We start from the raw sequence: 9,550 nt of genomic DNA, 5'->3' as shown, positions 1-9,550 counted from the left end.
AAATAAAGTGTTACCCCTAATAATAATACTTTAAAAATAAAAATAAACATATTTGAAAGACTCATTTCTACTGATTGTTTCGCAAAAAGTGTGATAAGAAATCTTTCTTGGAATAAAACTCAATTCAAGAGTTCACACTTAGCTGATAATCAATAAAGCGTATTTGGCATGCTGTCCCGGGAGAGAGCCCTGAGCTCGTAATATCCTCGAGCCCGGGGCTCCCTCCCGTTAGAAGGGCGAGAGGGGAGTTCGAGCTCAGGTAGGTCTCGAGAACTCCCCTGCTTGTCGCCGCGTGAGAAGTGTAAACTAGGGTTGTTTTCGGTGATAATTTGGTTTAATCTATTGCTATGGTATATGTTTTTGGACGGTGGGAGGAAACCGGGGGACCCGGGGGAAACCCACGCGAACACGGGGAGAACATGTAAACTCCGCACAGAAACACCAACCAGCCTGATAGGAGGTTGGACCAGCGGTGTTCTTGCTGTGAGGCAACAGTGCTAGCCACTGGGCCACCGTGTCGCCCTATCGGAAAAAAGAGGGAGGAAGTAGGGGTGGAAGGATGGGGAAGCTTCAAGACGAAGATAACTGGAGTGAAAAACTCTGGTTATTTATAATGCTTCCGTAATTATCTGATGGGTCACTTTACGGAGCTAATGAGGAGCCAGCCGTGTTGATCATAAGCACGTGATCCTCTCGAAATTAGTTCATAAATAAACCACACTTATATAGTCGTTGCTAAGGTGTACTGGGTGGTTGCTAGGTGTTCACTTGCGCTGCATATTTTCTGACGCTGATGCGCGCCTCTTAAAAAAATGTAACTACATGTCGCAATAACATGCAGCGCAAGTTCTATGATTAGTTGGCTTGGTAGCAGTGATAAGCGTGGACGGGTACAGTCTAGATCGGATACACGGCCGGCCGGAAGTGCGATATGCACATCATTATAGCAGCATTTTTTATGAAAACACTGTATAAAAATAATTCATATTTTTACAGTACTGTGACGGTTGGGTTTAGAGTGGGGGTGGGAGTATGCGTTAATAAAATACAATTTATTGGGTAATTTAATAGATAGCATAAATAATACTTTGTACAACTTCTGTTTTTACGTTACTGTGACGGTTGGGTTTAGGGTTGGGGAGGGGGTAGACGTTAATAAAATACAATAAATAGGAAATTTATTAAGTATTATAAATAATTCTCGTTAAGTTCCTGCTGCGAACGTATCCGATCTAGCACCAACTGTGTTAGAGGTGCTGAGAGCCGCCATCCTGATAGAGCGATTGTTTACAAGTCTCGAGTCCTGTGAGGGAGCTCCAGATGGAAGCTTTTGTTTTGTGTTTACCTTATAATTAAAGTTGTTGCACGTCTGCTGGTTCCTGTCGCTGAATAAGCTGGCAGTAATCTATTTTTATGGATTGTGTTGCACAATATTGCTGTTTTGGTCAAATAAATGCATTTTTTATAAGTAACTGCTAAGCAGAATTTTGTCGATGAATGTCATTTCTCAGTATATAAACAAATGCTTGTATTTATACCAATATAACCACATAAGTACATACTTTTAACTTATTTGACTTTCAGTGTCGAATAACAGAGACAAAGCTCCACAGGTGAAACCTAAAGTAGTAAAATAATAATAATAACAAGATGTTCATTGACAAATAATGTGATTTTTTTATGGGTTTCAGTTTTGTTTGGCTAATTTGATTAAAAATCATAATATAAAGACAAAAATGTTCATAAAAATACACATATGTTAAACATCTACCATCATCCCTAAATTAAATCACTTACATACTACACATTCTCTAAACAAACCATCGTATTTGAAGTACGAACCAACAATTTAAGAGTGTACTTGTTTACAGACTGCTCTGTCCACTTCCATTGGCAGTAAAGCCCTGTTAGTGTTTTCTCTTTCCCTTTGTTTTATGTCTATTGTCATGTGTCCTCTGTGCGCTAATAAAAGTGTCTCCGTCACAAACACCAGCTGCCACAAAGATGGAACTGTACAAACACACAGACAGAGCTGAAAGCCGCAGACCAATTCATCACCTCAAGTGTCCGTGTGCTTTTGTTGATCCGTCCGCGTGTGGATCTGCATGTTTGCCTAAAAGCGTGTCCTGTGATTTTAGGATTCTCGTTTGTAGTTTTTAAAGCGATGAACCCTTCGCTCAGCCCCTCTTTAAAGAAGCTAAGACAGTTTCATGCTCTCAGCCAACGCGTTCCCCTCCCTGACCGGGATTGTTCCAGATTAGATTAGACATAATATGAATAACCGTAAGACCTCTCAGACTGTGAAAGCTATCAAAGGCATATTTTCACTGTCTAATCCTCCTTCTGGCCCCCCTAGCTTTCACCCCCAAACACCCCTTTTTTGTCTATCCAATCAAGCCATTCTCATCCCTCCTGGTGCAGTCTGGGATTATTGGTGCTGTGATGAATTATGCATGAACGCCAGCATCGACTCTCACCCGTTCGCCACAAAGCGTGTGGTTTTCGGGGTGAGGGGGTCACCTCGTAAGAGGGTCAGCCTAAACATCGGTCTCAGGTGGAGTTCAAAACGCGAAAGAGATAAGAAAAAGAGGGTTGAACTTTGGCTCTGTTATTGATAGGGCTGTAAAGCTGGCGCCCTACTGTCTCACCAGAACTGTACACAGACACCCGGGCCAGAGGTCAGCGATAAATGACCCTCTTGTTTTCCGCACGGACAGATATAAGGACCTGCTGCTACTGGATTTGCAGGATCTGCCGTCGTTATTTGCCTTGTGGAGGCACATTTTTATTATTTATTGTACCCATCAGAACTGCAATTGGTCAAAGATGCTGCTGTTGCTTGAACAATGGTGCATTGTGACCAAAGTCATTTTTTTATTATTAGTTTTATTTAGTGGTGGGCCGTTATTGGCGTTAACGTACTGCGTTGACGTGAGACTCTTATCGGGCGATAAAGAAATATCGCCGTTAATCTATTCTCAAAGTTGGGTTAGGAGCTGGGTCTATTCTACGCAAGCTATTATGACTTTTACCTTGATATTTTAGCGCGGATGTATACCTGGCCGAATTGCACTGTAGGGGGCGAGAACGAGTCTTCGAACCTGTGTGTATTCCTACTGTGAAATTACCACATCAAACGTGCCATGCTAACATGGGTGCAGTTCACTAGAGTGAATCTGATTAATGTTAGCTACACATCTATCTATCAGGCACCTTTAGAGTTTATGCGTTCGAGTAAAACATGTACAAATAAAATGGACCGGGTGCTTTTTAAAATGAATGACCGGTGAGCTTCTGACAAAAAAGTGCCCTTCTTTCACTTACTTCGAAGAAACTACTGACTACGTTTACATGGCCATCTGTAATCTAGTTATTTGCCTTAATAGACCATACTACAATTAAGGTGTTTACTTAGGTGCTTTCATGTAATAGCTTCCTGTAATTTTGGGTGACTTTACTCGCAGTTCGGCGGTTTTACTTTCACTCATGAACATTTTATTCATGCCCCCGTGACAAACTTACTCCACAAATAAGAAGTAAGGACTGGTGAGAGTGTTATGGAATTTCATAACGCATGCCCAAGGGAAAGAAAAAACTTCCGCATTTCGCTATGTGTGTGTGTGTGCAGTCCTTTACTGACAGCTGTGTGTGTGGATCTTGTCGGAAAATATGCCCAAAAGTCTTACATAATGGTAATAGCTTAGTTTGATTGCGGTATTTTCTATTTCATTTGTCTTTAGTTCAGTTATGACTTTAGTCGCGTAAGGTGATCAAAAATCGCTGTTTGGAGCTTATGTAGACCTACAATTCAAAATTCATGTTTAACTGAATAAACAGTTAGTAAACACAAGTACATCTTATTGAACATAATTTACTTTCATCACCAATTTTCATAGTGGAACAGTTTCTCAAGCAGTTTGTGATGCATTTTGAAACAGGAGATAAGCCCCTGGTCTAATGCGCCACCTGGCTTGATAAACCAGTTCTCAAAGACTTACTCTTAGTCATTATTTGGGTAGCACACATATTTTGAATGCCTTTAGCAGAATTTAAATGGGCCATTTTAATCTAGATTAATTTAAAGATTACAGTAAGATTTATCTAGATTTAAAAAAAATTATCTATGCCCACCTATTGTTTTATTACAACAGGAGTGTACAACATCATGCCAAAAAAAAAAAAAAAATCTATATCTAAAAGGCAATCCAGGCTCATTATTGATATGTACCCCTGTATACATTTCTGGACAGTGCAAAATACATGCCAGGAGGTACATTTGTACACTGTAAAAATCAACAGTCAACTTTAACAAAGGAAGTAAGTGTAGTTAACTCAAAATTGACAGAAAGTTAATTCTACTCATTTGAAAAGCGTTTTGAACTTAGTGTTGAAAGTAATGAGTTAATTAAATACCTCATTATTCAACTTAAATAGAGTAAGTTTACAGTACTTATAGATCAGTTGTTTTTTTAACTCAAATGGTTTGTAGCTATCGGTTTCCTCAAACGGTTTGAGTTGCCTTAACTTATTGGGTTTTACAGTACTCAGTTAGTTTGAGTTCTCTTCATTTATTGGGTTTTACTGTGTTCAAATTGCTTCATTTACTCAAACGGATTAAGTTCACAGTACTCATGGAAGAGAAAGAAAAGGAGAGGAGAAGAAAATTAGAAGAAAAAGAGAAAGATAAAATAAAGAGATGAGGGAGAAGAGAAGGTGAAGGAGAAGGAAAAGAGAAAGAAAAGGAGAGGAGAGGAGAAGAGAAGATAATGAGAAGAATAAGTGAAGAGAATGATGAAGAGGAGAAGAGAAAGAGGAGAAAATGAGAAGAGAAAGATGGAGAGAAGATGAAGAAGAGAATGTGAGGGAGAGGCAAATAGAAGAAAAAGGTGAAGAGAAAGATTAGAGAAGAGAAGGAAAAGAGAAAGAAAAGAAAAGCAGAAGAGAAGAGAAGTAGAGAAAGAGAAGGAGAAAAGAGAAAAAAGAGAAGAGAAGAAAATGAGAAGGAGAAGAGAAAAGAAGAGAAAGAGAAAGTGAAGGAGAAGAGAAGAAGAGAAAGATGAAGAGAAGTGAAGAGTAGAAGAAGAAAAAGGAAAAGTAGAAGAGAAGAAAATGAGAAGGAAATGAGAAGAGAAAGATGAAGAGAAAGATAAAAAAGAGGGAGAAGAGAAAAAGAAAGTGAAGAAGAAGTAGTGAAGAGCAGAGGAAGAAGAGAAAGAGAAGATGAAGGGGAAGAGAAAGATGAAGTGAAGGTGAAGAAAAAGATGAAGAGAGGGGGAAAGAGAGGAAAAAAGAGAACGATGAAGAGAAGAGAAGAGAAGAGAAGAGAAGAGAAGAGAAGAGAAGAGAAGAGAAGAGAAGAGAAGAGAAGAGAAGATGCCGGAGGGGGAAGGGTGTTTTTGGGGCCCTCCTCAGACAGACATGAAGGCCTCCTGGACGTTTCCTTTCTGCTGGACGGCCTCAACAAAGGTGCTCAGTCATGTGAAACTTAATCTTGAGCCCCCCAAAAAGTCACCTTTGACCTTTCTCTGGCTTCACCCAAGGAGAAGGGGCCAGGATTGCAGGGACTGGAGAAAGGTCACGTCCCCCCAGACTCTGCCTGAGCACACGTGTGCGGACATATGTGTGTGTGTGTGTGTGTGTGTGTGAGTGAGAGAGAGAGCTCTTGTTTGCGAAAAAGTGGGAGCGCCTCTTTTACAGCACTTTTTTTCATCCCAGACAAAACACAGACCCCCGTCTAATCCAGTGGTCCTCAACTTCTGTCTGGGCAAACAAGAAAAGCACCTTGGCCAAGTGATAATTCTGTGTGTTCAGGAGATCTTAAGGGGACGAGACTCCTGGAATCAAAAGGGTAAGCAGCTGCAACCAAGTCCAACCTTAATACTTGAGAAAAACAGATACTGTACACACACACACACGCACACACACACACACACACACGCACGCACACACACACACACACACACACACACACACACACACACACACACAGGATTAACCTCATAGAGCTCTGAGACGGGGGCTCCCCTGTCATCGATGCAAAGCCCTGTGGAGTATAAACACTGAGGCAAGACAGAACAGAGAGCAGGGCGTTCAAAAGAGTCACACACTGGCTCTGTTCCAAAAAAGAAGGTCTCTGTGTCTATTGCCTATGGTGTACATTGACTTCTAAGGGTGTGCTTGTTTCTTTTGGGCCCTGGTATTAAGATACTGTACATTTTGGTTGATTGGATCACACACAGATGAGGAAAATACTTTAGTGTTGCTACTCAGTAGGTACTACATTTGAATTTGAATTTACTACACGATCGTTAGAAAAGTATGTTCTATATAGTATGAATGTGAGTAGTGTGAACTCGGACGTACTGCATTCGCCATTTGTCATTATCACATGACCTACCCATGTCAGTTGCGTCGCTTCACTCCCATTCATGAATTCTCTCGTGGTGCATCAGGAGATGGCGTAGCATCTATCGTACGCGCACTTCAAAATCATGCTGGAAGTAGTAGGTCATCCGGGAACTTCTTGCATACTGTTTTTCGTATGCTGTGAATTCAGCAACTCAGGCTCATTCTGAAAACATATTGCTATATACATTTCTGGAGATCTCTAAATATGTCCCAGGAGCTATTTTTTTTTTTTTGCAGTTTTTGTTTTTGCGAATCCACCAGAGGCCGCTGTGTACGATTTTTGAGATCTCAAATTTCTCTTGCGAGTGCTATTCGTGCCTGCTGTTCTCACGTAAATCCACTAGAGGCTGCTGTTGACTGACTGTTGACTGACTGACTGATCGATTGACTGACCCACCCTCCTCCTTCCCTAAACCCAACCAACAGTGTTTTCAAAAGCACCGATTGACCCGCCCACCCACTTCCCTAAGCACAACTGACAGTTTTCAAGAGCAATCCAGAAAAAAAAAAATGTCCTCGCCTGATTTTTACCACATTTTCAGATTTTATCACATTATCACCCTGTTATGTACTTGTTTATTTTATTTTTTGGCTTCTGTTTTTGTTTTACCTGCTTTTTGGAATCGTTCCTCATCCGACTCAAACCCCGTCGTCATGGTCAACTCCTCTCCGCTTCTTACAGTAAGTCTGCCAATGTACTTGACGATATAACTGGACAAACTGGTAAAAGCTGTAAAGCCGTCCACATGGCGGTAAGCAGTCAGCTGGTAAGCGCGAAAAGGAGCAGCGTCATACCACCCAGTAGTGTTCATTTTAAGGACGAAATGCAGCCATACGTACTTCTGGCTGCAAAATTTGAAATGTCCAGAAATGTATATAGGGCTACGTTTTCAGAAATGAGACTATGTTGCAATTTAGACATTCTACACAGCTCGAAAACTGTTTTTAGCATACTATTTAGTATGGAAGTATGCAGTTTCGGACACAGCAGAAGTGTTTTCACCTACACTAATGCGTTTTAGTATTTTCAACTGCTTTTAAGAACAAAAACGGTTCACGTCCTCACTGTCGTTCATCTACTTGCATTCATCTATTAGGAACTAGCATTTCTGAAATCCAGGCACAGGACGTCAACATGACGTCATATTGACGTTGTACCCCAATGTCGTGAGGACATTAGCTTTTGTTTGGAAATGAAAATCGGGCCGACGTTAGAACCCAGCATCATGCTGATGTCAATATCTAACATCCAACCTAAAATCAAGCTAAAATCAACAAAATATCAACGTCTAATCATCTTATGCCACAGTCACACTAGAGTTTGTGGATGCCAGATTCTGTAGTACGGCACTGTGAAAATGGGCGGGATTAAACAAGATGAATAGACATTAAAAAAAAGAAAGCGATTGGTCCATGTTTTAAACTCCTGTCCACAGAGGTCATGTTTTGATCTTCGATTGGTCTCACGCAATCATGTGAAGCAATTTCGCAGGTCAGAGTTCACCAAGCTTTGCAAAACTTGCCACACGACTTTGCGTTTCCGGTCTGACGCATTCGCGTGCGTATGAATGGAAGTCTATGGGGAGAAGTGCAGTGCAGTGTGACTGCAGCTTTACACCTTGACGTTGTGTGGACGTTACCTCTATGACATCTGTCAGACATTAGATTTTGGTCACTTTCCAACACAACCTAAAATCAACCAAATATCAACATAATCTGACGTCGTTGTTGAACGCCAAAAACAAGTTGTCTTTAGACACTGGCTAGACTTTGAATTTTGGTCACCTGACATCCCAACCTAAATCTAACCTAATATTAACATCTTATGATAATGTGTGCCTGCTGAGAAACATCCATAGCTTTGTGGTCAATAAATGTATATATTTGATCACATCAGAACAAAATTTTAACTGAAAATGGACTCATTTGTGCGGATTAGGCAGTAATGTCATTCAAATAGTATCATACTCACACAGCATGCTGGTCAACTCATTTTAGTTTTAATTAGCATGTTGCTAAGCTAAAAACATAACATTTGAATGAATCAGAATATGTTTTTGGAGGTAAGCGGTCAGCTAGTAAGCGCGAAAATGAACGCCGTCATATCGCCCCTTAGCGTTCGTTTTAAAGACGAAATGCAGCCATTATGTTCCTCTGGCTACATCAATCTCCAGAAATGTATAAAGGGCTACGTTTTCAGAATGAACCTATGTTGCAATGTATACCCATGCAGCTAACAATTTTACGTTCTAAAAACATTACCTTAACATTGCCATTAAGTTGTATAACATACTTTTTTAGTAGTCCAGTTTTATTACACAATGTATCAACATTACAGTATGTTTTGGTTATAATAACATTGTTCAAAATGTTCAGTCTCATCTTATATTAATGGAACGGTGGCTCAGTGGTTAGCTCTTTGGCTTCAATTCATCTATATCGCAGGTATTTGGACTGTGGAGGAAACCGGAGCACCCGGAGGAAACCCACGCCAACATTGGGAGACCATGCAAACTCCACAGAGAAATGCCTATTGGCCCAGCTGAGACTCGTACCAGCGACCCTCTTGCTGTGAGGCGACAGTGCTAACCACTGAGCCACCATGCTGCTCCTAAATCTACAGATTTTGTACTAAATTCTGCACATGAATAGCAAGAAACGTCAGCCGGCCCTGCTTATAGTCTACTTGCTGTATGCTAGAAAATGTAGCTTTTCCAGGTTCCTTCATAAGAAAGGTATATTAACAAAAAAGCCATTCTTTTGTGAGGGAAATTGACAGATCTTCCCTGAGAACCTGAAAATATATTCTTTAGGGAGGGAGAGAGGCAGAGGGCAGAGGTCAGGACCTGCTCTGGGAAAAGTATGCAGGCTATGCACGCTCTGTTTGGGCCCAGGATCCCTGTGACCCGCCATTGTTCACCCTTTGACATTGAACTTGGAAGAGGGGAGCAGAAAGCCGGCTGGACTCTTAAGCCCCGTAAAACACAGACACACAAACATGCCTCAACCCACAGCGCCCATACCCAAGTCTTAAGGGCTTTTATCTCAACTGTCAACAGTTTAAAAAGCTGGATCCTTTTCTAAGGCTGGACTTTAATCACCTCTAGGTCAGTAAACATAAAGAGCTGAAGCAAGGGCAGAG

This window comes from Danio aesculapii, chromosome 6, assembly GCF_903798145.1.
Source record: "Danio aesculapii chromosome 6, fDanAes4.1, whole genome shotgun sequence".
NCBI lineage: Eukaryota > Metazoa > Chordata > Actinopteri > Cypriniformes > Danionidae > Danio > Danio aesculapii.
This window is presented reverse-complemented; position numbering follows the sequence as displayed.